Source organism: Mytilus galloprovincialis, chromosome 6 (genome assembly GCF_965363235.1).
Source record: "Mytilus galloprovincialis chromosome 6, xbMytGall1.hap1.1, whole genome shotgun sequence".
Taxonomy (NCBI): domain Eukaryota; kingdom Metazoa; phylum Mollusca; class Bivalvia; order Mytilida; family Mytilidae; genus Mytilus; species Mytilus galloprovincialis.
Genome location: NC_134843.1, coordinates 36,640,426 through 36,656,241, shown reverse-complemented (window position 1 = coordinate 36,656,241; position 15,816 = coordinate 36,640,426). Strand labels below are relative to the sequence as shown.

Below are 15,816 nucleotides of genomic sequence, written 5' to 3'. Positions count from 1 at the left end.
AAAGTCGAACATTTGAAAGGATTTGTCATGAAAGGAGGAAATAGATTTATCAGACCACTCTCAAATGTGTCGCGTTTTTATTTCCTTCATACTCACTTTACTTGTACCAGATTAATGACAATGGTGATGAAAGTAAATAATGCTAACATCGCATTTGGACGTTGTATGAGACGAGGCACCGGAGTTATATCAACAGTTCGACGTCTTTCAGCTGAAAGTACTATAAGCGTGAGATTATTCAGCCCAGGCGGACTTCACAGAACTGTTATATCAACAGTCACACGCTTTGTTGGGTTTGCTATAAATTAGACTGACTTTTCTGACTGCAAATTAATTTTTTGAAGCATACAGGTTTAATTTTAAATGATAAATATCTAATTTTCGTACGATGCTCTGTTTTGTATTTTCTTTCGTATTACTGTATGGTATTTAGCCATAGTATTATTTTGCAAAAAGTAAAAGAACAAAACTAACAGACTCCATGGAAAATTAAAATCGGAAGGTCCCTCGTGAATTGGCGAAATCAACAGCTCAAAAACATTTTTTCCCATAATTGAACCCTTATGTGAATATAACTATGACATTATTTGAATTAATACAGGTAAAAAAATCAGATTAAGGCACAAATGCACGCCTTATTTTCTATCTTTTATTCGTTCACTATTCACTTCAATATCAAAACACGGTTGTATTGGTCATTGAAGATTTTATTTTCTAAGTATGTAAGCATAGCACACACCCCTCCCCCTCCGCAGTATACGATAGATATACTGTATAATTGTTAATTCTTATAAATATCTTAATGTATGCTTAAAAGTTGATAGTGTGGATCTCTTCATTAAATCTCGACATTCTTTTTCTAAATACAGAAAATGTTGGAAAACACGGAATGAATTTAAGTAAGTCAGTCTAAAATTTATTGTTGGAATTTATTTGACTTCTATAATTCTTTTTTTTTTAATTATCTTAATCTGTTTTGGACTCATAATTATTGTTCATCTAAGCTATATGTAAGTTATTATCATACATCTCCCATTCAGTTTCTGTCATATACTTCTGTCAAATTATGACCACACAACTTTCCTGTTGCCATTTCTGATTCGTGGTGCAACTTTGTTGTCATTAACAATATAAATAGATTATCTTAAATAGACTCAATATATGTTATGTGTTTATATCCTCAATTAAAAAAAAACGGACTCTGATATGTGCACTTCACAGGATTTCTACATATATTGGTAATACTAATTATAAATTGTCCAATCAAAAGTAAGCATGTTTATATGATGGTTCTGTTTTGTATTTGATATTAGAGTAATGCCTAATGATTTGCTCTGATCAATTTGTTTGCTGTCATATCAGTCCATTGTTTATATAATGGACTTGTTCCATTCTTAACTCAATCCAAAACCTTTTTCTTCTTAGTTCTTTCTAAAATTTCAACTATACCATACATTCCCATACCAATCGTCAAAATTCCAAGACATATGTAAAGCTTGATGTATGTTTTAAGAAAGTTGCTCCACGCAAAAGCAATCAGAAAACCAATAGCTTCAAATAATCGATAGTTTGAGAATGCCGGCTCCAAGTTGTCTTTAAACAAAAACCCATATAGCGCTGAAATAATAGATAAAAAATATATATCACACTTATTATACATTCAGAATTGTATGAATAAATTATGTTATGATAAATTTCTGTATTAGGACAACTGCACACTGTTATAATTTTATTTTACAAGAGTATTACCAGTTTGAAATATTGCAGATCGCACTCAATGATAACAGTTCTCGAAATAACTTACCACGTCCAATCTGTATTTTTTGATAAATGTATTTCTATATGTATCCATCTGATGAGTTAAGCCTTTTTCAACTGATTTCCATAGTTCTTATGTTGTACTATTTACAACTGTCCCAGGTTAGAGGCAGTTTTGGGATCCCGCTAACATGTTTAACCCCGCCACATGTATGTATGTGCCTTTCCACTAGTCAGAAGCCTGTAATTCCGTGGTTGTCGTTTGTTGATGCAAATTTGTTTTCCGTTCATTTTTTTTACATAATTTTGGCCGTTAGTTTTCTCGTTTGAATTGTTTTATATTTGTCATTTCGGGGCCTTTTATATCTGACTATGTGGTATGCTCATCATCGAAGGCCGTACGGTGACCTATAGTTGTGAATATCTGTGTCACTTGGTCTTTTGTGGAGAGTTGTCTCATTGGCAATCATACCACATCTTCTTTTTATATTATGTTTCATGTTTCTTTGTGAACAAGTAATATAATTCTACATAGATAATGAAATTGAGCATTATATTTAGTTCTTGTTCTCGATCATGATGAGATTTGCAAAAAGTGAATACTGACTGAATCTATGATATGTAATAAGGACTACAATTTTGCTATAATCATCTTCCCATTCTTAAGCAGTAACACATCATCTTTTCCTGTAGCATGTATGCATCCTTGTGGAAATGATTTGCTAGAGATTAGTCGAATTATGGCAAGTGCTATGACCAGGTATTCTCGTTATCTACTTCAGAAATTTAAATAGAAAGGACTGTTAATACTATTCGACATGCTTGACCGTTATTTTTTTGCCTCTCTATTAATGAACCTTAATGATAATATACCTTGATGGTTTCTTTTTATTTAATTTTTTGTTTTGATCAGGCGTCTGCAATATTTTTTAAATCGTTGGCGTACTATTTCAATGTTTATTACTACATTGTTTTATTACTTGGATTTTTTGGAGTGGTTTTATTAAGAGGGTAAGATGTATCTCTCTGATTCATTTAAATCGCATACTGTACTTAAATTATGAATTGTGATTTAAAAGTTTTAAAATGACAGGTAATTAGAAATTGATCTACAAAAAGTCATTTACTTTACGCACCATTTATTTGAGCCTGTATCACAGCGTCACCTGTCCCCCAAAGACCGGCAAATATATATATAATGTATACTGGTTCCTGTTGAGGTTGCCATAGTAGCAAAGCAGTTTGTGTTCCTCCATGAACAACAAAAGCTGAAATTACAAAAATGAAATGCTTACTAGAAATCAAAACTTACCGATTGATTATCAATAAACCACATTGACCAGTAATATATGGTTATGGTGTGCTGATTCCCAAAAATCAAAATAAAAAATTATCAGAAGACACATAGCTGTATATATCTTGCTATTTTTTTCTTTTAATTAAATCTACCTTCCATAAATATGTTCAATGAATAAAATGTATGCTGCTACATCAGTGCTAAAAAAGACATGATTATAATGTCAGACGATAAAATGAGGTAGATGATATGTAACAAAATATTACTTAAATGTAATATTTCGTCCTCGTGAATACTATACGCAATACCGGTGTATGAAATGGAAATCTGGCTTATGAATAGGCGATTGACGGAAAGGCGAAATTACATATAGCGAGTACAAGCTTTGCGTTAACCATTTTTTTACAGCAGATTCCCCCTGGCATTCAATTTTTTTAGAAGGTTAAACATTGTTTCCTCTCAGAACATTCGCGATTGAAGGTGAGTAACACGCACTTCATAGTCTGTTTTGAATGGTTCAGATTTTCAGAAGGCCTTATCGAGTTGAAATATTTTATGTCCAGAAGTCAAATGATTTTTATCCGTTTATACTTATGTCAATAATTTTTTTATGACATAGAAATATAACTTACCAAATGCAAACAATGGAATCTGCCCGACATACATCATAAGCCTGCCGAAACTCAATGAACAAATGGCATTCACAATACCATAACAAATCATTACATAACCAACGTTCCTTATACCAATAGTACAGCTTATATAGGACTAAAACGAATAAAACTCTGTTAGAATGATACTTCAATCACAAACAGATATAATAAAACATATATAACTTTCAGGTTATAATTATTCAGAGGTTCTTTACCTTGAAGAATATAAACATTATAATTCAGTTCAATGGTATAATAGTGTGCTATTTATGAACAGAAATATACTGATAGAGATTTTCTCTTATGTGTGTTTTATTTGTCAATTGCTAGTGAAGTGGGGAGGTTTGATCTCTAAATAAAGCTTAGTTTTCCAATATTACGAACGTTTCCCCATGTTAGGAACCTCAGTGTAGAGTAAAAAGTTATAACTGATTCAAATACTAGACAACATGTTTGCACCCGGTAACATTATTTAGGAATTTCAGTTAATTGTGCCATGCATGGATTGTTCGTTGTTGATTATGTCAAATAATGTATGTACATAATTTATCATAACAAATGATTAAAGTTTTTGATTTATCCCTTTATATTATTAAGTATGTCACCTTGTTTTTTGTAATATTCAGTAGTACATAAAGGTAACAGTAGTATACCGCTGTTCAAAAGACTTAAATCGATTGAGAGAGAAAATATCCGGGTTACCAAAACCGAGGAAAACACATCAACACATCAACAATAAGAGGAAAACTATTTTTAGACCTTACCTTTGTGAAATCTCCAGCAATGAATGCCTGCTCAACTCCACTATACATAGTTAACATTACTAACAGTTTCTGGTATGGAGACTGCCATAAATGTTTGAACGTTTCTACCATCAAGCTGGGCAATAATTTGCCTTTTGACTTCTCCTCGCCACTGTTTATGGGTATGTTTTGAAGGAAAAAAACAATTATCAAAAATCCAAACGTAACACTAGCCATGTAAATCAAACATAAAAGCTGCACCTGAAATGAAATCGGAAAATAAGAATAAGTCAAAATATACTCTGTTTTATCCAATTTGAAAGAATCATCTTTACAAGCTTTCGTTTATTTTTGGTTATGTTATTATGTCCTTACTCTGACTGTTAACAATGTTTCGTTATTTAAATTCTTTACTTCTTTATTTTACCTAATCAATAATTAAGCAACAATTTCTCAATTAAAAAGTAAACAAATATACCAAACTCCGAGGAACATTCCCAAAGGTTTAAATGAAGGCAATAGTAGTATACAAAAGTCATAAATCGAGTGAGAAAAACAAATGTGGGTTACTAACTAAATCCGAGGAAACACATCAACTGTAAGAGAAAAACAACGAAAATGCAACAAACACAGAAACGAACTATAAGATAACAACTGTTATTTAACAGAACATTTAAAACATACCTTTGAGTTATCTGGTCTGTCCAAATTTGTATTGTTTATTTGTATACCAGGGTCAAAATTCGATCCACATTTTCTAAGTTCATCTTCTGTCAATGTAAAATTATCTTCAACTTGCTCATTTAACACCTGCGATGAGATAATGTTTCCCCAAATTTCGCCTGTAATATATTGTTGTAGACAATTCACTAATTTTCCTGTATCAACTTTGGTTCTTATACATGTTATATACGATCGAAACTTTAAAACAAAATTAAAACAAACAAATAAAAGCACAAAACAACAAACCAAACCAAACCCGAAAATAACAAGGAGCTTCTTTCAAAGCATGCATGGGGGAATACATTGACTTACGGTGACCAAAAATCCTTATATACCGTTATTCACGTTGTAGCAATTATTCCAATGTACTATATCAAACGAGATAGCTTCAGAAGTAACATGGCAAGAGTATGAATAAAATAAATGATACCAATTCTATTGAACTGGATGAGCATTTCGACAATGAATGTCTTTACAGTGATGCTCAAGGCCGGAATATTTTTTGATAAAACAACTTAACAAACGTTGAACAGGTGAGAAAATTAAAAAGGGAATCAAGAAGATTGATTATATAATGAGGGTCGGCTGCATAAATGTCAATGGGGGTCGGTTGAAAACAAAACTTTACCACAAGAGAGATAATTTCAGCTTCCCAATTGTGAACTTATGTAGCAATTTCCTATGCAGCGCTGTATACTTAGTATACATTTCACATTTGATACGATATTCCCGGGCGTGTTTTTTTTTTATTTTGTAATGAAATGAGCAACACGACGGGTGCACATGTGGAGCAGGATTTGCTTACCCTTCTAGAGCACATGAGATCATCCCCCAGTTTAGGTTGGATTCATGTAGCTTAGTCTCTAGTTTTCTATATTGTTTTTGTTTACTTTTATTTGTCTGTTTATCTTTTGTCATTTTAGCCATGGCGTTGTCAGTTTATTTCCAATCTATCAGTTTAAATTTCTCTCTGGTATCTTTCGCCCCTCTTGATTTTCAATTTCAATTTTTAAATCGATTCATACATAAATCTTATATTCATGCAACTTACATGTTTGGTAAACCATAAAGAAAATTCCAAAGAATCTGCTCATAACGTGATGTGCAAATGAATTAGTTAAATTGGCATACCAGATAGCCATCCTGGTTAGGTAAGAACACTTAGCAGACCACAATGGCGCTGCTCCTAGTCCGATAATGACAGATGCTGGAACAATAGAACCCCAAACAGCATGGAAATTAGCTGCCATATACAAAAGATAACAGACCATGGAACCAGCAATTGTCCATTTACAACCAAGATGACTGATCACAAATGAAGGCAGAAACATGCATGATATGATTAGAGCTCCATAGATGATAGCTAATCCTCCAGTTCCGAGTCCCTCTTCTTTATTTAAAGTACTTTGGAGATTTGTAATGGATTGGAATGGAATGAAAATAAGTAAAAATCCACAACTAATAACAAATACATTTCTTAGTATCTGGAATTTTGTAAATGGAATGTCGTCTTTACTTTTCTGCTTTTTTTCTTCTAACCCCTTCTCTATGTCCATTGTTCTTCCTTTTTTTAAATAAAATTCTGAAAATATAAAAACAATTAAGATGTATATGGCGATGCTAAAACGAAGTATTCAAAATGATTTGTAAATGGTAAAAAATACAAAAAAAATCTTTAGCCACAAAGTTGTTTTACTTGCATAAAAAAATAGATTTGACCATTGTTGAAGGCCGTATTACTACCACTTCATTTTAAATCTGTTTAGAATTGTCACATTGTTCACATATCCTCGTATTGATAACTGGGTGTAGCTAATTTAATTTAATATAATTTTTTGAATAGTCTATCGGACCAACAGAGATGGTTGACCCAATCAATTGTTCTCGCGACTTCACGTCACAGACAAAAACAAAAATTTATGCCTGCTTTCAACAAAATTCCGAAATTAGATTTAAACCTAATATTTTTGTCATTTACAGCAAAATAAAGTTGAAATTAACTGGAAATAATTTTGAAGAAGAAGTCTCGTTGTCTCTGATTAAAGTGGTATCGGAGTCTAAAGTAAAAATGTTAGAATTCATTTATACTTTGCCAAATAAAGGCAACAGTAGTATACCGCTGTTCAAAACTCGTAGAAACGTAGAATATATTGCTATATGTTAAATATATAATAAAAATGATAGGTCATCGCGCATTTTCTCAAACTACAGGTGATTACAAACTGACAAATTTTGTATGGATTATATAGGATTAAACATAATTAGGTGATTAGAAGCTAAACTTATGAATGTTAAAGACAATACGAAAAGAAAAGATAGGGTCACCGTACGTTTTTTTTCGGCTAAAATACCAAATAAGAAAAATCCATGTAGATTTCTTCAACAAATGCCCGGTTTCGGTGTTACTTTCCCTTAAAATGCCAATTTAAACACATTAGAAATCAACCAAAATTCATCTGCACTTAAAAATCTTCATTTGTATATTATCATCTTATAATTTATTAGGTATTTGCATCAAATTTTTCAAACTAGATTAACAATCTATACCTTAGGTTCTCTGTTTTTTTTTATAATCCAAGATGTGAAAAACACCCATACCACCATAAGCTGTGTTATTTTTATATTTCTTACCTTTTTTTAGTTTATTCTTTCAAATCATGTGAGTGATTCGATACGAAACTATCTATTACGAATCCTAAAACACATGATGTTCGCTCGTCGAATTATATGTGATGCTAAATATATTAAATGAATGCTGTTTTTCTTTTTATATTTATACGAATTGAAGGGAAGTGACCATCAATTATTAAACGACATACAGCTGTAAGAGGAATATATGAAGATGACGATTTTTAATAGATAGCTCGTAAATAATTTAACACATTTCCATCATTATTGTACATGTAAATCATCGGATCTTAATTCATTTATTTTTTTTTCTCGTATAGTATTCATGTCCATTATTAATATTTAAGGTGGTACCTAACACTACAGGGAGATAACTCTGTAAATTCAGCACGTTTTAATGACATTGTGTTGTGAAAGGAATATAAAGCTTCTCAATGATCAAAATAAGTGTTTGTCAAACTGCTATATAACCAGTGTAATTTTTCTGATTAAACGGTTGGTTAAAATTTTTTGAAATTTTTATATTTTTGTCAAAGGGTCAAAGTAAATAATTTGTCAAAATTTTAAGAAAATTAAACGAGCCAAATTAATTTTAAATAAGGTGTTGGGTACCACCTTAATATATATTGACAACTGTTTTTTTTTTCATATGTAAATGCGAACAAATATATAAAATAGTCGGGGCTCAATACTCTTGATTTTCATTCATTCAGCATAGATTGTTTTACATAATTCTGAAGTAGTGTGTCTAATTTTACTTTACATCAATTTAGTCGTTATCTAGTGTACCATCTTTGATCGGAGACCGAAGTTTTTTTAACTAAAACTTTTAAAAAGTCAATTGTTTCACTCAATACTCAATTAAGTGAAGTGTAGACCAAGCACATACGGATAGCAGGTTAAACAGATTTAAAATAAAAAATCACACCGGGAAATTAATCAAAAATATTTTTTTGATCTGAACAAACGATTGAGGATGGTTATAAATTACAGTTAAATGTAAATTACTCATTTACACTGTATTTCCCTCATACAAAGCTCTGATTCTTTGCCGATTTTTGTATATAGCTCTGCATATTTGTAATAAACTTTGGATTTTCAAATATTTTGGCCCGAGCATCACTGAATAGACATTCATTGTCAAAATTCACATCTGGTGCAGAAAAATTGGTAATGTTTATGTTATTACACGATTTTATGTCTCAATCGACTGTGTATGTTATTACACGATTTAATGTCTCCATTCGACTGTGTATGTTATAACACGATTTTATGTCTCAATCGACTGTGTATGTTATTTCACGATTTTATGTCTCCATTCGACTGTGTATGTTATTACACGATTTTATGTCTCCATTCGACTGTTTATGTTATTACACGATTTTATGTCTCCATTCGACTGTGTATGTTTTATTTGTTATTTCAAACCTCCGGGTTGAGCATGGATGATGAAACAAACATAAGTGTAAGTATTTCTTACTATGAATTAATTATTCCACTGCTACTTCTGTTCCTTTTTGTTTTCGATAACCCTGAATTAAGTCCTGTGTCAAATTTTGAATTATACTTGGAAAAAGAATCATTTTACGAGACAATAACTGCGCCCTTTAAACTTAGAATAGTGTAATTCCTTGTAGTACTTATGTCACTGAATTGTACTCCAGATATGTATCTTTTATGTAATAAAGATACCTACGACTATCTTCTTTATTGTTTCTTTTATAATGAGTTAGCATTATGATGTGAAAAATGATGATAGTGCTTTTAGTGTCATACAAAAATAACTAATCTTGTTATACAACAGTAATTATTATCTATAAACTGTTCTTATGACATACCATACTGTGTTAAAATAACAATAGTTTTGAAAGACTGTTATAAATTGATATTATAGAAAAAAAAGGTACTAAATAAAAGAACAAACTGAAGAGTTTGTGTGCTTTTCCTCGAGATATATGCCATTAAAAATTTGACACAGGAGCGAATATCCTAAAGCTTGCGTATCTGGATGACCAGTTCAGTTTTATCTATCACCTATGCTATTTCAATAAATTAAATTTTGAATGAAAGATAAGATTTCCTGGCTATATCAAGGACGCCTGTGACATGACTTCAGTTTGGGTTTTATCCAGATATGTGTACGTGTGACAATTGTGTGGATCAGCTCTTATTTATTACCTTTATATCGCTTACAATTCCATACATTGGCAGTAGTTTACATATGCTATCCCTTTACTTCTATTTTACAGTCACTGTTTAAGATAGTGATATTGATACACGGGAATGCATTGCAGCTGTGCTAAGTCAGGAGCCTCTAGTCTTTGTTAGTTTGTTAATTTTTTTATTTATTTTTTTTAGTTTAGTTTGACGTCCATTTGCATGGAACAAGTACACTTTTTTTGTTTTGGCACCAACTGAAGCCCGTCTCCGGTAGCGGAATTTTCGCGATGTGTTGAAGACCCATTGGTGGGCTTCTGTTGTTTTCTGGTCTTTTATTTGGTTTGTTGACACTTTGACACATACCCAATCTCATTCTTTTATTATCTACTAAATAAACAACTTATGAAAGTATTTTAATCAGAGAAGACCCAAGCGTCTTTGGACGTGAAATTGTTGTGCTTGGTACTTATATGTGGACAATACATATATTTAAGCTTTCGATAGGTTTTGATGAATTCGTGAAAATATGTATAGATATATAATAACCTGATAGGGGTCTCAGTTTTAATGATATCTGCAACTAAAACACTTTTACGAGATCATGAAAGTGTTATAATAGAAATGGGCCATTCAAGTTAATTTCTGACAGGTGGGGATGGATTGGGAGAATTTTGTTTATAGGTATCAGAAAAAATATTATGAAAAACTACCTATCAGATCTTAAAATTAAGACCTATCAGATGAAGCATTTCTGTTCATATTGGGTTTGTGGGCTATCATGGGGAAAATTTACCTATCAGACTTTTTTACTGCAATGGTTGTTCCAATCATAGTTTTGTATCAATATCCATTCACTGTATTGTTGACAAAATTCAATTCAGTCATAAATATGATACCAGACAATGTATGATACGAAACTGTCTAGATACCAAAGCAACACCCCTAAGATCTGACATAGGCATTTTTGTAACCCCTAAGATGTAATTATTTTTACCTTGCAAACTATTTACTGCTGCAAGACCTTTAGAAGTCTTTTGCGTATAATTGTATGTGTCAGATGAAGAAAAAAAAATTACACCCGCTTTAAAGATGTATACATTTCACACCTCTCAGAAAGGACTATCCATCCCCCTTTATCAGACATTAACTGGAATAGCCCAATGAGATGTGACTTGTTTGCCCTTATTTGACTAAGTTGTAATAAAACATACTATGATAAAACTATCAAATACCCTGTCTTTCGTCAAGGATAGACATATAGATCTCTGCATGGAATTTATTTTATGGGTAATCATACCACATCTGGGCATTTTCATAAGTAATAGAAATTTGTTTTCTTTGAACATTTTCGAATAAAGATTCAATGGAAACAGTATTGTGATATGACACAATTCGTCTCTAAATATATGGAATTAATTATATAAAAACATAATTGTGCGTATGACGTAAAAAGTAAAATAAACAAAATACCGAACAGCAAGAGAAATTCAAAACAGAAAGTTCTTTATTAAATGGCAAAACCGAAACCTCAAACACATCTTACAAATAGAAAAGAACTTTCGAATTCCTGACTTGTTACAAGCATTTCCTTATGTTAACAATGGTGGATTCAACCTGGTTTATTAGAAGCCTAACCTCTCTCACTTTTTGTGAGAGGTGCATCAAATTCTTTTATATTTACAACAATGTATGTGCAAAACAAACAGACATAATAGGTAATTAAGTATAATATTCTAGACGTTATTTTACACAATGTAAATATAACTATTTGTAAATTATGTAATTACATTTAATATCAGGTTATAAAGCCTTCAAACAAAACTGACTTTAGGCAGATTAAGTTGTTCTAGGTGTTAATGACGGTTGTTGTTTTCTCTCATTATTTATGGTTGATAATTAATATTCATGGAGTGCAGTAAATGTGTTTTACGTCGTTCTTTACCTTTCCTGTTGTATTTTTTTCATCAAATCATTTTTCAAATTACAATTAAAATATTTCTTTTTGAGTGAAGACATATGGATATACATCGTAAAATAGAGGACGTGTGTGGGTTTACGTTTACGTGCAACATGACATTTTATTGTATGGTATAAGTAGATAGCAGTCAAGTTAATTGATAGAGCTAAACATTTTAACATTCTTTAATAAAGTTGACAAGTAACTTTGTTCGGACCTTGCAATGGCAAATTAAAAACAGCAATAACATTTCAAAAGCATATTTTTGACAATATCTAAATGGCTGCGCCTCTGGATGTATGAATTTTCCACAAAAATTATAATATAACTAATAATACCCACCTTTCTAATCAGAAGTAAAGATAAATTCCAACGAAACTATATATGTGAGCGGGATTACCTTATTGGACGGACAGACATACAGAAAGACAATCAACATTTCTATAATTTATTTATTTTTTTGGAGGGGGGTTGAGTGTTCCTGGTAAAGATCATAATTAGAGAAGAGCTTGGGGTTACTGGTCATTTACTATTCCATTAGATATCGTTCATCTAAGATAGACCTTAAGGTGGTACCTAACACTACAGGGAGATAACTCTGTAAAATCAGCAGAACGTTTTATTGACGTTGTGTTATTAAGGGAATATTAAGCATCTCAATGATCAAAATAAGTGTTTGTAAACTGCTATATAACCAGTGTAATTTTTTCTGATTAAACGATTGGTTCAATTTTTTTGAAATTTTGATATTTTTGTTAAAGGGTCAAAGTAAATACTGTGTCAAAATTTTATGAAAATTAAACGAGCCAAATTAATTTTAGTGAAAGTGTTGGGTACCACCTTAAGAATGAACATCAGTTTGGAAATCGCGAAATCGCCTTAAATCCTTTGTTCGTCTAAAACTTGTGAGCATCAATGAAAAAAATACTTGTAAGAGAGATTACAAACAAATTTTAATACGTCATTGATTCGATATAAGGAACTCTTGGATTTAATTGAATCAATTAGAATAAACAAAATAAAAATAGATCAGTTTAGGGGATATGATCATATATTGAGTTATTTAACAATCTTCTCAAGATTAAAAAGTTATGAAAATTTGATATCTGAGTTCGGACAAACTGGTTGCATCTAAATAAATATGAATATACACAGGTTTGCGCATAATACGCCCGTCTGATGGAAAATGAATGTGTTGCCATAATAAAATGCTTATTATTAGAAGTTAGTAAAATGTCTGCATAATACACATGTATGAAGATATCATGGAAGAACAATTCCTATAATAAAACTAATATAATCCAATAAAAGACGGTCCCATCTGAAAGATTTATTCAGCTTATTTTGGTTCATTTTATCCATGTTACAAAATTAAAAAAAAAAAAAAAAACACCACAGCAAAGCTGCGTTATTGTATAGCATTTCCATGAATAAAAAGAATTGAAAATCGCCAAAATCAAAAATAAGTTTTTGGGTTTTTGTTGTCAATCCTAATAGTGTGTTATATTTCAAAAAAATTGGTAAGAACAAACTTGAGTCATATAACGAAGTGTTTTTATCGAATGGAACCAAGACAGAAGTCTACGGTCTACCTTTTATACTCTAAAACGGTCTGATAAAAACAAGTAAAATCCGGTGAGTTTTTCTGAGACCACTATGACGAAAAAACTTCGATAGAAATTGCATAATGCTAGTTCACTATTCATCCTTTCTTTAATGAACAAACAGTAATATCTTTAAACTTTCAGGGTTAATAGTAAACTTAATATATCAAACGGAGATATGAGGTTAAAAGAACGTTTCCCATAAAATACACGCCTGTGGTATGACCCTTTATTATTCTAATGATGATACGATTTAGTATTTCTGAGTAGCATATACATGGTGATTGTATCTTATGTATTTTTAGGTGTTTGGTCCTATATTTGCAAGCACTATGATATATCAATAGATCATTAATTATTATATAAATGAACATAACATACACTGTATCATTAATTATAACGTTTTTGTTGAAGGACATTTTAACTAATGGACGGATGATCTATGTACATGCATATACTTTATATAAGTACTCTGGGTTCATAACGTTAACTGTGTTACTTTGTTTCAAGTGCATGCGGATTGTGAGGTTGTCTGTAAAAGGTCGATGTTTTTTGTTTCGGCATTCCGGCTTCAGCCACTTATCAAACTGTATTTTAATTTATTGATAAGAATATCACCTAGTACTACTAAACATTTGTATTCCTGAATATTTACCTATTTTTTGTGATTCTGCAATGTGATAAAACACAGTAAAGAAGAAGCCTGTTTTAATAAGAGTGATAAAAGTGGTATGAGACACAAACAACCAATCAATCAATCAAAACTTGCGCAAAATGAATGAATGTTATTGTGTATCTATACAAGTGTGTTGTTTTCACATAACAATTCAACAATAAAAAGAAGATAGATCAATTATGATGATCATTTGAACACATTGATCACTTGGCACTGTCTTATTATATTGTATACGCTCTATCACCTGACAGAGATCGAAGTTTAATGGACCTGAAGTTATATTAACGAGATCAGGCATGGAGACCATGTCACCCTGTCGATTGTTACCATTACTAGCGTGTTAACAAATAATACTCATCATGCATGTTATTATAGGAGGGAAAACAGTCACTCTAACCTCAACCCTAACCCTTTGTCGTTCATTACTATTTGTTCCTAAATTAGGACGTTAGTTTTTCTCGTTTTAATTGTTTTACATTTGTCATTTCGGGATGTTTTATTAAACATGTATTTTAAAAGAAGTTTCTTCAATGAAGAACGTGAGTTCATTTGTCTTTTGTGGGTATCATATGTAGAGAGGGGAATAATTAACGGCACCCTTGCTCACCAGCCCCATGTGGGTATTATATGTAGACTGTGAAAAGACTTCTGGAGCATCTGGTTTCCCCCAATCATAGAAGAGTATTATCTGTAGACTTGGAAATAACACCTTTGATTATCGATCCTAGTTGGGTATCATATGTTGAGAGAGAAATAACTGCTGACGCACCTGCGTTTACTGTCATAGTTTGGTATTATATGTAGAAAGGGAAATAACTTCTGTGGCATTTGCGTTTTCTGTCCTCGGTAGATATTATATGTAAAGAAAGAAATAACTACTGTTGCATCTGCCTTGTCCTGTCCAGGATATGCATTATATTTAGTTGGGGAAATAACTGCTGGAGCACCTTTGTTCATCTGTCATAGATGATTTTATAGATATAAAATTTTGATCCTGACATCTATGATGAGTTTATTTATATGCAGTTTGGGGAAATAACTTGCAGATCACTTTGTGTTTACTATAGATTGTTATTATGTATAGAGTGGGAAATTGTGTCTTGAACACTTGTGGTCAAAACACAGCGGTGTATTTTGCGTTCAGTTAGAATCGTATCTCTGGCCAGTATTATTTAATAAAGTATCGTGTATTGAAACGAGAAACTAAGAATAGTGATAAGTTTGGAAATGGTCCATCTGAAATTCTGGCCAACTTAACAAAATCAAAGGATTAAATAAAAGATGAATAAACAAGAGAACATGATGACATTGAATTAATATCGTCAAGTAAACAATTTGTCAAACGTTTCAAGATTTATTGAAAATGTGTATGACTCCTTCATTGAAAGAACCACAATGTCTTTCTTAAAAAACAACTGGATAAAACAAAAGAGCATGAGACGTTAGTCTCGTCGACATCGATATTGAAATTGTTGTCAGAATAAAATGAATTATTTAAAAGCCATTGTATTAGAAGTTAGTAAAATGGCTCTATAGAAAAACTTGCATGAGAATATCATGGATGAACATTGCCTTAACAGGGGCAATAACCCGGCATTGGCTGTCAAATTCATGTTC

General features: G+C 31.6%; 1 long non-coding RNA gene across 1 annotated transcript; it reads right to left on the bottom strand.

The window, feature by feature from the left end:
- Positions 1-1,222: 1,222 nt before the first annotated feature.
- On the bottom strand, positions 1,223-6,729 carry LOC143078120 (uncharacterized). The gene is made up of 6 exons (XR_012979065.1): positions 6,226-6,729; positions 5,136-5,293; positions 4,473-4,712; positions 3,688-3,823; positions 2,895-3,026; positions 1,223-1,617 (listed from the first exon to the last, which is right to left on the bottom strand). It is a non-coding gene; the product is annotated as an uncharacterized LOC143078120 (long non-coding RNA).
- Positions 6,730-15,816: the final 9,087 nt, after the last annotated feature.